Source organism: Heliangelus exortis, chromosome 17 (genome assembly GCF_036169615.1).
Source record: "Heliangelus exortis chromosome 17, bHelExo1.hap1, whole genome shotgun sequence".
Taxonomy (NCBI): domain Eukaryota; kingdom Metazoa; phylum Chordata; class Aves; order Apodiformes; family Trochilidae; genus Heliangelus; species Heliangelus exortis.
In genome coordinates this window covers 1,591,455-1,597,751 of record NC_092438.1, presented here as the reverse complement: position 1 = coordinate 1,597,751, position 6,297 = coordinate 1,591,455, and positions in this window count along the sequence as shown.

Here is a 6,297-nt window from a genome sequence, read left to right as displayed (position 1 = left end):
TGTGATGGGTGCTGTGGTCCCAACTCCCCAGCTCCATCAAGCAGGGGAACACCAGCATCCTCCCATTGCTCCAGAGCAAACAGCCCATCCTCACTGAGCACCCTCCCCACCCCTTGGGCACACTGCAGGGTTTGGAAGCTCGGAAAAGGGCAGGACAATTAGCCAAGGGTCACAGGCAGTTTGGGGTTTAGTGATGTAGGATTTTTTTTAAGCCACTTGTCATTTCAGGCACGTAGGATTCTGTAGGGAAGAAGGGACTGAGCCCCCAACACTGGGTGTACACCCACTGCAGGGCACCGAGGTGCTCACCCTCCCCACCCTGCTGGGTGGGCTCCATCCAGGATGGTTCTGATCCAACCAAGTCTGATCCAACCAAGTCTGTAAGCACCTGTGTGGCTTGAGCTCTGTGCATGGTCCCTCTGAAACCAAAGAAGTGATGTCGGTTTCTCTCAGCTGGGGCTTCCCCAAACCCTGTGCAAGCTGTCAATAAGGAGCCTGACAGGATCTGATTCCACTCCTTGGCACGGCACTTAATGTATGTGAGAATTTACTTTCCGAAAACATTTTGTGCCTTTTGGATTTTTGGAATCTGCTTGAAAGACACATCATCTTCTACTTGAGGTATTGTGCCCAAAATAGCTCAGTGGTTACTCCGTCTTCATGTGCCTACAATGTATTTATTTCCGCTCTCTCAGCTGTAAATTGCTTTTTGCTTTTTTTTTCCCCCCTTTCTGCTGTCCCGATGCCCATTTTTTTTTTTTTTCAGATAGCAGCGAGGAGAAAATATCCTGTGTATGGATTGTACTCAACAGATGAGATCACTAATAGAATCCAGCAGATGTAAAGAAGTGGAGGGCTCTGCCCCAAAAGCTGGAGCTGCCAAGATGTAGTGACAGCAGCAAACAAGGAAATAATTGAGTGGGAAAGGAGAGAGTAAATCTTGATGTAGCTGCAAGAGAGTAGGTTGTTCACGTCAAATCACAATTTTTGGTCTTTGAGAAAGGTCTCGTGGCTGAGCAGGGATGGGATTTGAAAAACACAAACTGCAGAAAAATGATGGAAGGGGAAAATGTACTCTGGAGCTGGGAGACTGCTGCTCACTGCGAGGCTGGGAACGGCTCTGTGTGGGGAAGGGATTCTCCTGGTTCCTCCTACTGGCAAACAAAGGGAGTTTCTCAACACTGTTTACTTGAAGCAGAATGAAAACCCCAACTAAAAGGGCATTAATTCTCCCTGTGCCCCCAGCCCTGCAGCCAGGACGTCATCAGACACACTGTGGGCAGCAAAAGGTGACAGAGCTGGGGTGGGTGGGCAATGTCACTGCTGCCTCTGGACCCCTCCAGCCAGACCTCAAAAGTGCTGCAGCTGCCTTCAGCAGCACCCAGACAGCCCTGAAATCCTGCTGGGCACGGGCTGCCCCCTCCCCATCCCTGCATTTCTATACATTAAAGCACAGAGCAGGCTCATGCCCTGACCTGTGCTGAAAGGGGGGACCTGCAGAGTGACCCCCACAAGAGCCAGCTCCTTCCACCCAGGCCTGGCTCCTGCTTCTCCTTCCATCCCCCAGCTGTGACCTGGGATCCAGAGGACTGCAGCCAGATCCAGAATCATAGAATGGTTTGGGTTCAGAGGGACCTTGGAAGGTCATCTCAGCCAAGCCCTGCAGTGAGCAGGGTCATCTTCAGCTACATCAGAGAGAAGAATCATGGAATCATTTGGGTTGGAAAAGACCTTTAAGATCATTGAGCCAAACCATTAGCCCAGCACACCAGTCCCTCAGCACCACAGCTACATGTGGAACCCCTCCTGGGATGGAGACTTCATCCCTGCCCTGGGCAGCCTGTGCAGCTCAGAGCCTGACCCTCAATGTTTCCATCGGGGCATCTCCCACCTCTCTGGGCAACCTGGGCCAGCCTTTCACCAGCCCATCGTGAAAAACTTCTTCCTTTCCCCTAAATCTCCCCCATTTTAGTGTAAACCCACGAACTCCCCGTGCCCTCCCGAGTCCCCACCACAGCAGCAGGATGGTACCGGGAGCCCTGTCTGGAGGTACTGCCCCGAGGAGAAGGGCTCTGGCTGGGCTCTGGGTGGGATCAGCCCCGCCAGGACCGGCTCAGCCCCTCACCGCAGCCTCCGGGCTGGCGGGGTCGGTGCGCGGGGCCCGGGCGCCCCCTACCTCCACCTCCCCGCGTTCGTTTGCAACAGAACCGGGGAAAAGGCTTCGCGGAGCTGCCTCGGAAAGCAAAGGTGCTCGAAAATCGGATTGAAATGGAGCCCATGAGGTGCAACGAGCCCCGGGCAGCCCGGACTGTCCCTGTGCCTGCCACGGGAAGTGGGAGGATAATCCCTGCTCCAGGGTGAGGGTGATCCCAGCCCTGGGGTGAGGATGATCCCTGCTCCAGGGTGAGGGTGATCCCATCCCCGGGGTGAGGATGATCCCTGCTCCAGGGTGAGGATGATCCCATCCCCGGGGTGAGGATGATCCCTGCTCCAGGGTGAGGATGATCCCATCCCCGGGGTGAGGATGATCTCTGCTCCAAGGTGAGGATGATGCCAGCTCTGGCTTTCGACCTCCTCAGAACTCACAGCATAGAATCACCAAATCATTTGGGTCATTTGATCATCAGATCATCCAGTCCAATCGTTCCCCAGCACTGCCAAGGCCCCATGTCCCTCAGCACACATCTCCAGGGCTTGGGAACCCTTTCAGGGATGGGGACTTCACCACCCCAGCCCTGGGCAGCCTGGGCCAGGGCCTGACAACCTTTTGGGGGAAGAAATTGTTCTCAGTCTCCAATCTAAACCTCTTCTGGCACAACTTTAGATCGTTTCCTCTCATTCTATTGCTTTTCACTTGGGAGCAGACACCATCCCTCCCTCTCTCCGCCCTCCTTCCAGGTGGCCCACTCTTGGTTCCTGGCTATGGGTGCTCTCTGCCCGTTTAGGGCAGGGGCCAGCAGGCAGGGTGCTGTCAGCCATAGGGCCAGCCTTAGGTCACCTTTGGCTACCACGTACCCCATTTCCTCCAAGAGCTGCTGCTGCTGAAACTCCCTCTGCCATCTGCAGGCACCTCAGTGCTGACAGCAGGGACAAACCAGCCCTGGTGTCACCTTCTGGTACCCCGCGGGGGGTCTGGCCTCACCGCAGGAGTGCTGGGGGTGGGATAGGGCAGTGGGCAGCCGCAGAGCAGTCCCCAAATCCCTGCTGCTCCGGGCCCGTTGCTATGGCGATGCTGATGCCGCAGCGCTGCCGGGATTGCAGGGCTGGAGTTGGCATCTCTCAGCCGAAGCCATCCTGGGGTTGTGTTGGGTGAAATGTCAGGGAGAGGCCAGAGCTGCTCGTTTCCCCTTCTGTGGGGGCTTTGGGACGGCTCCCCCTCCCCCCCTGCCTCCCCTTTGGACATCCAGCTCCTCATCCCATGTGGAAACTCTCCTGGGTGACTGCTGGAGCTGGGGACTTCCCTGCACTCAGGCCTCTGCTGGCTGAAGCTTTGGCTCCTCTCAGTCTTGGCACTGGGAAAATTGATTTGCTGGCCTGAGCCCAGTGCAGGCTCATTAGGATCTGGCACGATCACCCTTTTGTGCACAGAAGGGGACAGCGGGGGTGTGGGGCAGCACGGTGGCTCCCTGGGGATGCCCCTGGGGAAGTGCCAAGGATGGAGGAGGTGCCAGGCAGGGCCCGCATCCCTGCACACTGCTGGCAGGGCTGTGGGATGCTGCCCTGCGGGGAGCAAAACCCTTCGAGGGAAAAGGGGATGCCTGGTTTGCAGACCCCTGGGGGGAGATGGTTGCTGCTGCTACCAGAATTTTTTCCAAAAGCAGCAACTTCTGCAGTGCAGGAAGGTGCAGGCAGGTTGCAGGGGTGGCTTGCAGCATGCCAGAGCTGCTCTGTGGGGTGGCTGCACCCTCCTGACCCCCAAAACCTCCTGCATCAAGTGGAGCTCAGAGCCTTCCAGTACCACTGAACAATCTTGCTGGTGTGGTCCTTCAACAGGAATTGCCTTGTAAAGGAATTACGGGTTTGAATGCCATGAAGAAAAGACTTGGAAACCGGTTGGGCTCCCCAAACCTTGGCAAGGGTGCTCCTTGCACCCTTGGTTGCCCCTGGGTGCTTTGCAAGGAAAACGATGGCAATGCTGGAGGCTTGAGGGAACCACAGGTGGGAACTGCCCCTTGGGATGGAGCTGAGGGGCTGAGGAGTCCAGGATGGAAAGAGAGGGACTGGGCACAGGAGAGTCTTAAAATGAAATATCCAGACCAAGAAAGGAGGGTTGCGAGGCAAGGGTTGGCTTGGGGATATAAGAAAGGGAAGAGACAAAAGCAAAATGCTGGAGTTTAACTTCTACAGCTGCAAAACAATCGCTTCCCACACAAAAGTAGCTGATGGGCTGCATTGATGAGAAGCTGTCTGAGGAATTTCAATTAAAAGCCATCGACAGACAAAGGCAAAGAGATTGAAGCACTCAAAGGTAAGTGAGCAACGGGGAGGGAAGAACAATACATGGGCGAGGGAGGGAACAGTGCCTGCTCAGCGCTGCGTGGGCTGGGCCCTTCCTTGGCTGCAGACAGAAAGTCCTCACATGCTGAGAGGTGGCAGGGTGCTGGGATCCACTCCTGCACGTGTCCTGCACCCAGTGCACGCTCTTGTGTTCTCTCCTGCACACCCTCTGCTCTGCAGGGCGATGCTGGCAGGAGCAGGGCTGTCCCCTCTGGATGACATCCCAGTAGATCCCTGCTCAGATGCACCAGGACACCCAGCTCTCCAATTTTCGCCCAGCCCCATGAGCTTAGTGTCACCTTTGTCCCCATATGCCCTCCCTCGCCTCCTATCGGGGTGATTCCCACTGCTTTTGGGTCCTTTCTCCACCATACCTCCAGGGTTTTAGGGTCAGAGCTGAGTGTGTCCTTGACAAAGGATCAGGAGCAGATCAGAGAGTGGGAAGAGCTGGCAGGTTGACATTAAGAGAAAGGTCCCCTTAACCTTGGCTGCTGGCTCCCTGGTGACAGCAGGGGCCAGCTGAGCACATTTCCAGCACCAAGTGGAACCATCCTGCGCTGCTTGTCCTGCAGCCACCAGGCAAAGAGGATGAACATCTCCCAACGTGGCTCAACTGACACGGTCCCTGATGGGAATAGCTCATCCCTGCAGCTATCCTGAGAGCTCTGCTCCAGCTGAGCAGGGGGCTGGGAGCAGGAGGGCATCAGGCTGGGCACCCTTCTGTCCCCTGGTGCTCGCAGTGACAGATCCCTGCGTGCTGCAGTACAACATCCCACTCGGGCTGAGAGCCCTGGCAAGGACGAGCTCATTTTCTGCCTTTAAAAACAAATCCACTCCTGTGTAGGATGTATCAGAGTAGCAGACAGCTGCTGTCACTGCCAGCCTTGCTCAGAGCCCTGCCAGGTACCACAGCCCTGCTTCCCCGGGGCACACACCATCTCTTCAGGCATCTGTCGTTCCATTAATCTATTTTTAGTAAATATATCCCCCTTCGTTCAGCTGCAGTTATCTGATTAGTTCCTGTAACTACATGAGGAGCAACAGCTCCGGGCATGACTCCAGCTCCTGAGCAGCCCGTGTCTCCCCGCACACACGTTTGGTACAAGAGGGAAAGTTGCTGAAGAGGCTTCATCCCCGCGGGGCTCGTGGGTTCGGTGCTCTGAGCTCCAGCGTGGCTCCAGCGTGGAGGGTGGCGGGGGGGGGATTAGGGGCAGTGGGGACCTGCCCTGCTGCTGCCCCGGCAGAACACGAACTTTGATAACAGCAGAAGGAACCGGGCAGCTTCCTGCAGCCACCCAGCCGCGGGGACCATCCTCCTCCCGCGTTGCCCTGATGCGGCGGTGATAAGCACCTGGCTTTGTTTGCTCTGCAGCCCGAGGCTGGTGCTGGAGATTTCCATCATCATCATCATCGACGTTAGAGGGGAAAGGTCCCTGTGCGCCTGAGTTCATAGCCTGGGGGGGGAATGGGGCTGTAGCCCCTTCCCCCGGGCAGGTAGCGCCTGGGAAAAGTTCCACAGGGATCGTTTGAAACCTGCAGCCCCCCAGACAGCTCCAGCATCACACTTTGCTCCAGGGCCTCGGCCTCTATTGACTGCAGCTGTCCTGGAAAATCAGATTATAGCTCAAAACCCTGGTATCGAGTCTGCTCTGACAAGTCAGGTCTTCTACCTCCTGGCTAGAGTGTCAGGATGAAGAGAGTGATGGAGGGCTGGGGGGGAATAAGCCTCCCCCATGACAGCTTTTCTCTGGCCTCAGCTGTGCCGGAGGAGTACTGAGAACCCAGAGCTCCCTGGTGTTC